Source organism: Lemur catta, chromosome 11 (assembly GCF_020740605.2).
Source record: "Lemur catta isolate mLemCat1 chromosome 11, mLemCat1.pri, whole genome shotgun sequence".
In the NCBI taxonomy this organism is placed as follows: domain Eukaryota; kingdom Metazoa; phylum Chordata; class Mammalia; order Primates; family Lemuridae; genus Lemur; species Lemur catta.
The window spans coordinates 68217202-68231571 of record NC_059138.1 but is presented as its reverse complement, the minus strand read 5'-3'; positions in this window follow the sequence as shown (position 1 = coordinate 68231571).

Below are 14370 nucleotides of genomic sequence, written 5' to 3'. Positions count from 1 at the left end.
TATGCCTGTCAGATTCTAATGAGAGATCCCTTAAGAGTAGAAATTCCGTAGTCCAATGTTGTGAAATAAGTCCTATGAAAATTGATAGAGAAAGGGTTGTGTATTTGGAAGCCAGTCAGGACTGCACATAAGCCAAACCATGTCTTTCCAGAGCACAGGCAAATAGCTTGTCATCAACCAGCCAGGTTCATGAGTTGGCCTGGTCAAGGACTCCAACACTCCTGGCCTTCATCCATATCCTTGAATATGCCAAGCTTTTCCTGCCTTGGGGTCATTACACATGCTATTCTCTCTGCCTGAATTGCTCTTTTCCTTCTTCTTGGGCTAATTAATTCCTGCTCAATTTTCAGATCTCAGCTTCAATGTCATGTCCCCAAAGAGGCCACCTCCTGACAGCAACTCACACACACACACACACACACACACACACACACACACACACACCAACCAAATCTAAATTATGTTACAAGACAAATAAGATGTATTTTAAAGCAATAAACCAATCAAGTGTCTTCCTGAAGCCCATATAACGATTTGAACAGTGTACTAAAGACTAGTATCTATAAAATAAAGACATTCATTTACAAAGAAATGATATTAAACCAACTCAACAGATAGGCACTGAGTTTGTAGTCAGTGATAGTGGACGGTGTAAATTAGTTTTGCTTTTGGGTTAATATATTATTATAAGTAGAACATTAATATCTTTTGGGGTCCTGAGATTTACTTTGCTCCCAACATAAAACAAAAACAAAACAAAACCTCTCCAATATGGGTGTTCAAGATGACATGTCATAAATTTTAGTCTGGTAGACTAGGGCTTTCTGTTTGACATCAATATTTAAAAATATTTAATAAAAGCGGTAGCCCATTTTACTTGAATCCTAATTTTATTTTTTAGTTGGGGCCTACCAAGCAGCACGTTACAATACATAGTTCTAAAGTTTGGATACTTCCACAAATACCAAATAGTTACAATATTCATTGTGCCATGATAATCAAAAAGCAAAAACACTTTTTCTAATGCAAAAGCTTAGAATCCTTGGATATAATTATAGGGGCACAAAGGTTTTTTCCCACAAAGATGAAACCCCATGAATTTGCACTAATTAAAAAGAGAGAAATAATGAATTATTTTTTTTAATTTAAGTACAAAAACAACAGTAAAAAGCATATTTAAATAATTTAAGCTAAAATTTAAATCCTATTCCTGGAGGAATTATGATCTATAAAACAATAACAACAATTTTCTACCTTCTAGGTATAACAAGAATTGATTGTTACTGGGTGTTTTCAATATATTAGGCACCATACTATAGGTAGATTACAGTTAATATTTGGTTTCATCTCCATAAATACTCTGATATAAGTATTAGATGATGTGAATATATCACATCATTTTTTTACAGATTATGCAGATTAAGTAATCTTCCTAAAATCATACTCTTTTATATTTTTATTTTTATTTTGGAATATTACGGGTTTACAAATGTTTTGGTTATGTGGATTGCTTTTGTACTGCTTGAGTCAAAGTTATAAGTGTGCCCATCACCCAGATAGTGTACATTGTACGCATTAGGTATTATTTCACCCATACCCTCCCTCACCCTGCATGATTTCCATTGAGTTTTACTTCCATCTGTGCATATGACTGCCAATCGGTTAGTGACAATGTAATAGCGAGTACATGTGGTGTTTGTTTTTCCATTCTTGTGATACTTCACTTAGGACAGTGGTCTCCAGTTCCATCCAGATTGTTGCAAAAGGTATTAATTCTTTTTTTTTTTTATAGCTGAGTAGTACACTATGGTATACATATACCACATTTTATTAACACATTCATGAATTAATGGGCATTTGTGTTGATTTCACATCTTTGCGATTGTGAATTATGCCAAAATAAACATTCTAGTACAGGTGTCTTTTTGATAAAATGACTTTTTTTCTTTGGGTAAATATCCAGTAGTGGGATTGCTTGATCAAATGATAGGTCTACTTTTAGTTCTTTGAGGTATCTCCATACTATTTTCCATGGAGATTGCACTAGTTTGCAGTCCCATCAACCAGCGTATAAGTGTTCTTTTCCCTCCACATGCGTGCCAGCATCTATCGTTTTGGGACTTTTTGATAAAGCCATTCTCACTGGGGTTACGTGATATCTCATTATGGTTTTGATTTGCACTTCCCTAATGATTAGTGACATTGAGCATTTTTTCATATGTTTATTGGCCATTTGTCCATGTTATTCTGAAAAGCTTCTGTTCATGTCTTTTGCCCACTTTTTAATGGGATTGTTTGATTTTTCCTTGGTGATTTGCTTGAGTTCTTGTAGATTCTGGTTATTATCCTTTTATCGAATGTATGGAATGCAAATATTTTCTCCCATTCTGTAGGTTGTCTATTTGCTCTGTTTCCTTGGCTGTGCAGAAGTGTTTTAATTTAATCAAGTCCCATTATTTATTTTTGTTGTTGTGATTGTCATTGGGGTCTTCTTCATAAATTCTTTGCCAAGGCCAATATCTAGAAGAGTTTTTCCAACATTTTCTTGCAGCATTCTTATGGTTTCATGTCTTCGATTTAAGTTTGTTATCCATCTTGAATTAATTTTTGTGAGTGGTGAGAAATATAGATCCTATTCATGCTCATGGATTGGCAGAATCAACATTATTAAGATGTCCATACTACCCAAAGTGATTTACAGATTCAATGCAATCCCCCATCAAAATATCAACGTCATTTTTTGCAGACCTAGAAAAAAATAATTCTATGCTTCATATGGAACCAGAGAAGACCCCGTATAGCCAAAGCAACATTAAGCAAAAAGAACAAATCAGAGGCATCACATTGCCAGACTTTAAGCTATACTACAAGGCTATAGTAACCAAACAGCATGGTACTGGCACAAAAATAGAGACATAGACCAATGGAACAGAACAGAGAATCCAGACATGAAACCATCCACATATTGCCATCTGATCTTTGACAAAATGAACAGCAATATAAACTGGGGAAAAGAAACCCTATTCAATAAATGGTGCTGGGAAAATTGGATAGCCACATGTAGAAGATTGAAACAGGATCTAAAATCATTCTCTTAATAAGTTTCAGAGTCAAACCTTCAGGCAGATCCTGTGTTTCTAAAACCAGAGCTCATAATAATAAGGAGTACTACCCATCACCTTCATTCCACCATTGGGAAGGAGGACTGGAAAAAAGAAAATCAAACAGAATGTAGATGGCTACCTAACTTGTCATGTATTACGATTTAAAGAAGTACAAATCACGCCAGTTTGCCACATAACTAAAATCAACAAAGCAAAATTTAGAAGGCAAAATACCATATCCCAAGAGTGAATACACAGAATTTCTGTTCTCACTTATGCCTTATGAATTAACCTTGAAAAGCTTGGCTGTCTGTTTGTGCATATGTTTTTGCATTCATCCAAAAGGCATAGTGATAAATATCTCCCAACTACCTTACAGGAAAGTGCTAAAAATTAGTAATATCTAAAAAGTCTTTCATATAAAATACTGCATATTTTTGTCCCAAGCAACCAAAGTGAGTAGCAACAAAAACTCATTTTAATGGATGAGAATTGTCACTGCTTTATAGCATGCTAAATTAAGAATTGAAAATTAAAGGATAAAATTCATAAGCCATTGGTAAGAATTGCTCGATGGTAGGTTAGCAAACTTAAATATCAACCACACCCATAAAAAAATCTAAAAAACAAAAAAAATCTGTTTGAAATGTTATCTGCTGGTGTAATTAGATATCTTCAAGATATATTTTTTCTACTTTGATGTTTACCCATAACCTATATTTAAATTATCAGATGTCTTAAGTTTTATTTTGTCCTTCCTTACTATTGGCTTTATTGAGATTTTAGCATTACCTTAACTCTGTTAACATAAAGGAAAAACATTTTTACAAAACACTACATATATATATACTTACATGTTTAATTATAAGAATCCATTTATACTTTCATGTTTTATTAAATAATAATTTTAACTTACTGTTCCTTCTCTGGTTTTAAACTTCATTTAAAATCTTTATTAAATTTTAAATTCTAAAAAAGGAATCTAAAACAAGTCTTGTGTTCCTTATTTATGGGATTTATCTCACTTTTTCCTTCTAGATCTATTATATTATGCTATTGAAAGTAATAAAAAAAGCTTCTGTCATTTTCAGCAAAGGAGAAATTGGAGGAATCCAGTTTCTTTATTTAGGAAAGAAAGGAAAGGAAAGAAGGAAGGAAGGGAGGGAGGGAGGGAGGAAGGAAGGGAGAGAAAAGGAAAGGAAACCTACTATGAGTCAAACTGAATTCATTGCTTACCTTGTAAGGTGCAATAATTTGGCCTAATCACTAGGGATCCACTTAGTGTCCTGGAAGAAGTAATTAAATAAATGGGCCCTTGTGTCCCAAAGAAGCTAATAGAGCTGCCTTTTCAATAATAAAACATACCATTTCATCCTGACAACAGTTAATTTCTAATCTGAAAAATAGGAGCTGCCAGAGTTGGCTGTGTTGTTCCTTTCAGATATGCTGTTGATGACTCAGAATTACAGTTTTTTAGCCAACTTACTTATATTCAATTTTAAACTCTTCACTGAGTTTAGATGAAATGGAAAATGTGAAGATGCAAGAGATCTGTTAATTTTCTCTGCTTTAAGGAGTAATAGCTATCCCTGGGTCTGGTCTTGGCTAGTGCAACTTTGCCAAGTAGTCTAAGCCTTCAGCCCCCTATATACAGAAAACACATATATATACACACACACACAGGCACACACACACACACAAATACTCTTAATTTCTAAGACCAATCACTCTGCATACTTTTCCTTCACAGCACTCATCAAAATATATAATTATCTTGTTCACCTGTTCACTTATTTATTTTCTGTCTCTCCTACAAAAAATGTAAGTTCCTTGAAGCCTGCGAATCCACCCACCTTATCCACAGATGTACTGCTGGAGTCTGACACAGTGCCTGGCTCATGGAAGATCCTCAAATATTTATTTATTAAGTGCATGGAACAAACACGGAAGCACACTGCACATATTATAAAAACAAAGTGTAAATCTCTTAATCTATGAGGAATCCATGTCAGCAATATGCATGCATGGATGTGTGTATAAGAATAAAACATTATAATGAACTTTTATTGAACACTTCCTATGTGTTAGGCACTAAATAAATGTTCTGGAAGAATGAAGGAATAAATGAATAAACTCTAGAATTTCAGTGTACCTCCATAATCAGGTAAACCAGGCAGAATTCTGAAAACTAAGCTGCAGTCAAATAATGTTGTCTTAATTTAGGCTTAAGTTTCTTAACATGAAGTCATCAATTATAACCTTTTTTCCTTTCATGTGCATTATAGTTTAAATTTGAACAAAACTTTACAAGATATCTAATTAGATATCTTATATTGACTCTAGCTTATAAAGTCCATTCTCTTTGGTTACATATGTTTAAAGCTAAAGATCCATAGTCATAATATTTTTAAATTATCAATATAACTTTTTGAATAAGAAATAAACTCATGATGAACAAACCAAAAATATCATGAGGCCACAAAAAATCTCAAAAATCATATGGAAACAATTATTATAAAACCATCAATATTATACAACTTTATATTCTGAGTTGTTCTCATTTAAATGCAAACAAAAAGAAAAAACATAACATAATGAAATAATGTATAAAGCAGAGGGCACTACTTAATGCACTGACTTTTCCTCCCATCTCTAAATTGATCAATATCTGAATACACAGATTCACTGGTTACTTTATGTGCTCTTTAAAAAAATCATTAAAAATATTTTCATTGCTTTATATATCAAGCACCATTTTGTAAAGAGAAGCCACCTGGTCCTCATACTTTTCATATCATCCTTCACAGAAACAAATCTTTTTCTATCCTATTTTTGTTTCCAATGAAAACGCAGCTGTCTTTCATTAGAGATGTTTAACTTACTGGTTCTGTATATGTAGAGTTTTACGTGCTTAACAGAAGATTTTAATACAGTTTTAGCTCCTGCTTGAGATAAATCAAATTCAAAGTGACAAATAAGCAACTGTGCCTGCAAGAAGTGGGGGGTTGTCTGATTTAAAACTCCGAGAGGCATAGAAAGCCTTCAATCTCAGGTTGCACAAAATACACATTTTATTCAGCAAGACATGATAGATAGTTTATTGCAGGGTTGTTCTTTTTTAAATTCACTAGATGCAAGTGAGAATAATCTAAAGCTATAATATATTAATAAAATTAGCCAGAAATGGAGAGAGAAAAACTAGTTACATAAGTAGTATAATTTATCAATTGCTTTAGAAATTTTACATAAACATTTTCTAATCTTAAATGCCTTACCTGATTCCCTTGTTTTCATTTTTCTCTTCTGTTATGCTTGGTATGAAGCTCTTTTTTTTTGTACAGTCCAAACATTTTCTTGATTATTACGGTGCATGATTGTGTATAAATGCAAAGTAGTTTAAGATTATGCAGGGGAAAATGGTTGATGCACACATTTCACTTCATAGACCTAACTTATTACCGTCCTGCTGCTTGATGAAAAATTCAGAGTATTCGTTGCAATAGCTTTGTTCTTCAGTGGGGCCATTCTGTTCTTTTGTCTTTCCAGATTAATTACCTGTAATAATATTTTACCCTTCTGCTTGTCTGCAGATGTATTAACTCTCCCACAATAACGAGTTTTACACTTTTTAAAATAATCACTGGGTAAGAATTTCTGTTTGATCAAAATTTTTAAAAATCAACATTTGGCAGCTAACATAGTAATAATTGATTTAGGCAAAAATTATAAATAAATGCTAACTTTTGCCCATAGTTAGTTGGGAACAGGCTTTAAGTAACTCTTCTTGGTTAACACATTAATTACCAGAAGGAATTATATCTTTAAAGTAGAGACAATAGCAGACACTTCCTTAAGGAAGTGATCAAGTTAGCATCACCAATAATGGGTAAATTGGCATCACATGCCACTTGATGTGATACCCTGAAAAGGACATATCACCATGTAGATAGTACACCTAACAAAAATGCACAACCTAAATCGAATTACGAGGAAACAATCAAGCACAAATTAGGGATGTTATACCAAACAACTGGCCTGCTCTTTTCAAAATGTCATGAAAAAAAAAAAAAAGGATTGATGAGCTTGTCCAGATTAAAGAAGACTAAAAAGACACAATGACTAAGCACAATATGGAATTCTGGATTAATGCCTGAATAGGAAAAAAGGTTCTTTTGTTATATTTGCTTGTTTGTTTTTCTCTAAAGGACATTATTGGGCAACTGGAAAAATTTGAATATGGACTATATATTAGATAATCAGTGTTGTATTAATGCTAAATTTCCTAAATTTGATAATGAAACTGTTGTTACAGACAAGACTGTAAGGAATGTTATAAGCTTTTAGGGGTGAAGAGTCATGATGTCCACAATTTATTCTCAAATATCTCATCATGATAGATAGATAGATATCTATCATGAGATAGATAAATATATAGGTAGGTGGATAGATAGATAGACAGACAGACAGACAGATATGTGTATAATCCAAGCAAATGTGAGAAAATGTTGACAATTGGGGAACCTAGGTGAAGTGTATGTAGGTCAGGTTCATTGTCCTATTCTGTAAAATCCTCTACTACTTTTTTGTAGGTTTGAAATTTTTCCAAGTAAAAAAGCAACAAGAATTTCTGCAAATCATGTCATAGAGGCAAATATTCTTGATGAAAAGGAGAAAATTCAAGGTTAAAAAATCAAGCATTTTACGATTTAGTAAATTCGCTAATCTTCCCGCAACAGTGAACTCTATTGTCAATACTGAATATTTCTAAACGTGTGTGCTTTTCTGCAATGCTTCAAGAACTTTCCATTTGTTCAGTCTGCCATATATATCTGTCAGTCTAAATTAAGGTGCCTTCTTAACTGCCAAAGGTCTCCATTTACTTTTGTCATAGCTAGCCAATTACAGATTGTACTTTAATCACAAATTTGAACATCTGAGACACTTTTCAAATATGCTTTTCTTACTTATGATGCAGCTTAAACTTATGAAAAAATCCTTTTACTCTCATGGAGAAAAGTACCTCTTCCAAAATAATGAATTTCAATATAAAAATAAAGTTTGGTTATCATTTAATGTCTTTACAGAGTCTTCCTTTATCCCCAGCCATCCATTTCTCATTCTCAATTCTGTGTGCATGTGTATGTGCGTGTGTGTTTCAGAGAGTTTTAACATTTTTATTTTCTGTCCATCCTGAAGGAAGCCATTGACACATTCCTGGGTCTGCTTTATTCTTTCATTTTTACTCTTCACTTCAACCTGAAACTCCAAAGAAAAACACTTTAATAATTCAAGTTCTTCATTCTTCTCCCCAAGTCTAACAACTGCCACTTACTTGTTAACTTTCTTGTGAATCCTTATAAAGTGCCTTAATTATGAGAAGAAAATACGTTGTTCTAGGAAAATTTCACTTATTTTCTTCTTTTGCGTTTTGGGATCCATAAAGAATGGATGAAAAATATGACAAAGGAGTCCATAATATGCTCTCTCTTCTCATCAGCCAATTATCATACTGGGATGTTTTATTTAGTAAAGGCAAAGGGAAAGACTTCAGTTTGAACTGGCTTTAGTATAAAGATGGAAGCTGCCCCAAACAGTAATGTCTATGCAATTAGGAAACTGTAAATAACTAGTAGACCCCAAAGTAGCCTATACTTTCCTACTAAACGCCAACCTCCAACCAACAATGCTTGATAAGAAATTCCCTAATCCTTAGTAACACTGCAGTATAAAAGCTTTCACATTATACTGAGCAGGTCATGCTCCCTAGCTCTAAAAAAAAGTTTTTAGTTATCTTAATTAATGCTAATTTTTTGATTTTTAAAAGAGATAATGATATAACCCATGACAAGCTACTAGCATACTGTCTGTCACATGATCAGCACACCGCACGTTAGATATTATTCATTTTTATTGTTCACTGTTTGCCTACCCTCAGAAATATTTTTCTTTCCATCCCCTTGCATTCTTGATAGCTCAGCCTCCAAAACTTAAATGAAGAAATCTATGTAGTCCTGATATTCAGCAAATTCCATTTATCAAATTTTAAGCTGCAACTTGGATTTTCCATGTTTGTATCAGCCAGTTGCATAACCAATCACTCAAAATTTGCAATTTTAGTAAACTTAGTGCCTTTTTTTTTTTTTTAGCAAGCTGGCAGCTGTTTTGCTGGTACAACTCCCTGGAAGACTGACAGGCTTTCTATGTATAAGATTACAATCTATTCTATTAATATTTAATATCAACCGAGTAGTTGCATTAATGGTCCCAACTTTGTTCACACCTCTTTGAACTCATCACCTCCCTCGATGTAAGCCTGGGGATAATTCCCTCCCACGTTCACACTGGTCTGTACTTAGCCATGTGACTTGCTTTGGCCAATGTGACAATAGTGAATGTGACACAAGAAGAGACTTGAAAAGTATTCGTACATTGGGGCTTACCCTCTGGCTGATCTTGGAACCGCTGCCATAACCACTGCAAAACCAAACCGAGACTAGCCAGCTTGATAATGAAACACTTGTGGCCTAGTCTCTTTGTTGCCTTTCTGACAGCCGGCCAACACCTGATGCCAAGCCTCTTAGCTAAGTGTTACAGACGACAGATGCAAGAGTGAGCCCAGCCAAGACCAGCACAAGTTTCTCCCGGCTTAGCCCAGCCCAAATATTCCAAACCACATACACAAATGCTTGTTTTACGCCACTGAGTTTGGGGATGCTCTGTCCTGCAGCAATAGATAACTGATAAAGAAATTGGTACCTAGAAATGTAGTTCTTCTGCAACAAAAACTAAAAACATGGCATTTTGGCTTTGGAATCAAGCGGCTAGTGGAGGCTGGAAAAGCTGCAAAGCAACTATGAAGCCTTAAAAAAATGGTGAGCACTCTGTTAGCAGAGGCTGCAAAAGCGGTAGAGAAACTGCTAGAGTAGGCTAGAAAAATAATGTCCTGAGTGTGGTATTCATGGAACAATTGGTAAAATGTTGTCTACAGTAACTAATGAATGTCTGGATTTGATTAATGGGAACACCTCACAGAAAGTTAAACTGGTTAATTGGCTTATTTTTGTTGCCTATGATAAGGTACTGGAAAGGAGAGATGAACTAAAAAAAATTTCTGTTTAGAAGCAGAACTTAGGAGAAATATAGAGGGGCTGGAACATGCAGGGAAGAAAATAAATTGTTCTTTATCTCCAATCTTCCCTGTCAGTAAAAAATTGTCAACATAAGAAATGGCTTCAGGGTAAAGATCAAATCAAAGTGTGACTGTAAGTTTCTTTGTTAAAAACTCTGAAAATGTTAAGTCTACACATGGTGGACACTCTCAGACAAAAATGGCTCTTAAGATTTTTGAGGAGATTGTTTTACTCAGCAGGCTGACGTACCAAAGTGGAGAAAAAAAAAAAAAACCAGAGAAGAAGAAGCCTGTCTTAATAAGAAATATGGATGTGGCTTCTAGGGTATGGAGTGAATCTGAATCAGCTTCATAGGACGCTCTCAAAATGTTGAAGTCAATTGTACTGACAAACCCATCACCATCTTGGAATGAAATGTTCACATCAGCTCAAAACAAAAAGAGAAAGAGGGCTCTGGGCCCCCAACCTTCTACAGGAAAATATTCAGTTGCATATGCAGGCCATTTCTTATAGAAAATAAATAACATTTCAGGGGTAGAGTCAAGAACTGTGAAGAAAAATGGTCTAGAGTACCCCTTACAAAGACAATAGACTGGAGAAACACTCCCAGGTAGCAGAATCTCAGCCCAGTCAAGGAAAATTTCCTCACTTTGGAGTACAAGGATCTAGAAACACACGCCTTGGCTGGATTTCAGAATTTCTATGGACCAGTGAATGCTATGTATCGCCCTTTCAAATGGTGGTGTCTATTGTAGTTTTAATGTGCTTGTCTTCTTACTGTATAATATAACTTATTTTCTAGGGTAGCTGGATCAAGAGAACCTACATTCAAAAAGTCACTTCTAGACATACTTATTGCACAAGAGATCCTGGACTTTGAGCATGATGTTGTGACTGGATGTGATTTAGGGGGGTTGGAGTGGGAGGAAGTGTATTTTACATGTAGGAAGTATATAAATCATCAGGACCAGAGTACTTCTGTGGTAGGATGTGGTAATAATAATAGACCCTAATTGTTCACACTTGCCTGTATCCATACCTCTAGTCCTTTCCCACAGTCTGGACTTGGCCATGTGACTTGTTTCAGCCTATGCTACAATTGCAAAATGACACCAGCAAAACCTTGAAAAGTGCTCATACATTGGAGCTTGTCTGTTTGGGCTGATCTTAGAGCCACCATGTGACCAACCACAGGTTAGCCTGTGGGACGAGGAGAGACACATGGCCCAGTTACCTTTGTTGCCCCAGTCAATAGCCAGCCAGCCCCCAGAAGCAAAGCAAACTAGCCACTAGCTAACCACAGCTGACCACAGATGCATGAGTAAACCTAGTCAAGAACCAACCAGTTGAGTCCACCCAAATTGCCAACCAACAAATGGCAAGCTAAATAAACAAATGACTGCCATGTTAAGCCACTAAATTTGTGGTTCACAGCACCATAACAAAGAACAATGTTCTAGTTTCTGATCGGCAAACTACAGCCCACAGAACAGAAGTAGTTCCATACAGCCTACAAGCTAAGAGTGGTTTCTATGTTTGTAAATGGTTGGGACAAAAAATTAAAAGAAGAATAATATTTTGTGACATGAAACTTACATGCAATTCAGATTTCATGTCCGTAAATAAATTGTATTTGAACATAGCCACACCCACTTGTTTACGTATTACTTGTGGCTGTTTTTGCATTTCAACGACAAAGTTGGATAGTTGTCACAGACAGCATATTGCCTGTAAAGCCTGATATATTTACTATCTGGTCCTTTACAGAAAGAGTTTGAAGATCTCTGCTCTAGCTACGGTTCACAGTTGTTTACATGTGGTCAAAAATAGCACAGCCAAAGTTTGGCATGAAGAAGGAAAGTGGGTGTGCCACATCTTGGCAGCCCAGGCACAGACAGCTTCATGCCACCATCCACACCCACCTGAGACCACCCATCTGTGAGCTTAGCGAAATCCTCTCAGAAGAGCCAGCGTGCACCATCAGTGACCAAGGATTTTCCAGTAGTGACTGAACAAGTGTAGAGAAGGAAATAACACACAGCAAGGCACAAGTGACCTAAAAAAGTCCATGTCGGAAATTTGTGTTTTGTTGTCACTAGCTCTTCCTCTCTCCTTACTATATTGTAACCGTAGCAACACAAGTATCAGCAGAACTCTGGCTTTAGCAATTCAACACAGTTATCTATTGCAGTGAGGAAATCTAAGTTACATCAAAACAAGCAAGCAACTAAGATTTCTAATCTCATTGTAAATATTCTGCAAGCGTAGACATGGTGAAAGAGGAGACAGCAGACTAGAAACAAATGACTAATGTAACATCTTTGGGTTTACTTTCATTATTTCCATGGTAGTGTCTTCACTTACCCATTTTCCCACATGTTGTCTTTTTTCTTGACTCTTCAGTGCTCCAAGAAAACAAAACTGATGATTGAAACTCATTAAACTTCAGTTTGACCAGCAGTGAAGAACAGAACCAGGATGTTTACCACCAGGTGCTCTACGTCCCACTGTAACCACCGTGTTCTCTGACAGTCCACTGTTAGAGACATGGAAACATGAGCCAGTAAAAGGGACAGGCAGACATAAAAAGAGAGAAAGAAAAAGAGGAGGAAGATGAGAAACAAAAGACAAAGACTGAAAAACAAAATCCTATTCTGACCTCTTTATGCATCATCAGAAATAGTGTGGAGGAATTTCAGCAATCAGAAGGGTGGCAGAAATGCCACTTTATATATTCTCAATTTCAGGAGATACCTCAGATCTATGAGTGCAGATAGAATAGCTACAAATTAGGACCAAAGTCACGAGGGACTTCAAAGTGCATTGGCCTCTTAGGTACCTGCAATGTCTTCTAAGTGGGTACATTACATCTGGAAAAAAAGAGTGACAAGCTTTTGATTGAAATTGCTACAACATTTGCCTTATTTTAAATAACAACTGTTGGCTTCTTTCCAATGGCAGATCAGGGAAGGAGGAGAGGAGAAGCAGTCCGCCTGGGCACCTGCTGTAAGAAGGCACGTAAGCAGCAAATTTAAAAACATAATAAAAAGGAATAAAAATAAGTCTGCTTTTTATTATCAACATACACAGGAAACTCACCATACACAGAAAACTCTAAATGATATCCACCATAAAAGATTCCTTCCTACCAGAGCAAACCAACCAACCCAACCACATTCAGCTTCTCAGTACTCCATTGCTTATTTTAACCAAAACTCTAAAAGATTTCCCTGCTTTTCAAACCCTCTGACAATTTAAAACCAGCCTCCCGCTTACATCCAAAATCCCAAACAAACAAATATAAATACTCTAAAAGCAATGGCCAACAGCTGAATTTCACCCGAGGTTTTGTGGGGAGGCCAAGAGAAGGCTTACATAATAGACAACACAACAAATCTTTAAAATCCTTTCCCTCCTAGCCCTCATTTCTTTCCTCTTTCTTTGAAACCCCTCAGGTTCTCTTCCTTCAGCCTGTCACCCGAATCTTCTTCCTTCTTTCTCCTCAAAACCTAATCCCTCCTTTAGTGTCTCTGTCCCTTTCTTTGAAGAAATATCTCCCCTGTGTACCTTCACCCACTAGCCTCCTCCTCAAACTAAAGTAATAAAATATTCCTGGTATTATCTGCCCTCCTTCACCTAAAAAGATCAGAGGTAGGGGGGAATATAAATAACCAATAATAACTTAACACAGTTGATGAAATGATAATGTGGGCAATTACATTTTCAGATATGTATAAGGTGAACTATAGCACTTATTTAAATATATTATAGAAAAATCACAAAAGTACTAAAGTGTGAATGGGAAGTATTTTCTAAAGGCATTTCTTTTTATTTCCACGACACCTTCTACTACGAAGATAACATATTTCACCTGTGTTAGCTTAGCATTTGTGGTTTCCAGTTTTATAACAGCTATAATATCAAGGGGAAATTCCTGATAATTTTTTTTAAAGGCTGGCATTTCGAGACTATATAGCCCCCTCATGTGCTTACCACAGAGCGTGTTTTCCTATAGTATTCTTTATAGAAGTTGCTTATAGTAATATTCTCCAATAGTGAAGTGGAATAAAAGGCCTAAATTGCTTCAGCGTACAATTCAGCAAGGTTTCATGCCACTTCCTGAAGTAGACTTTTAC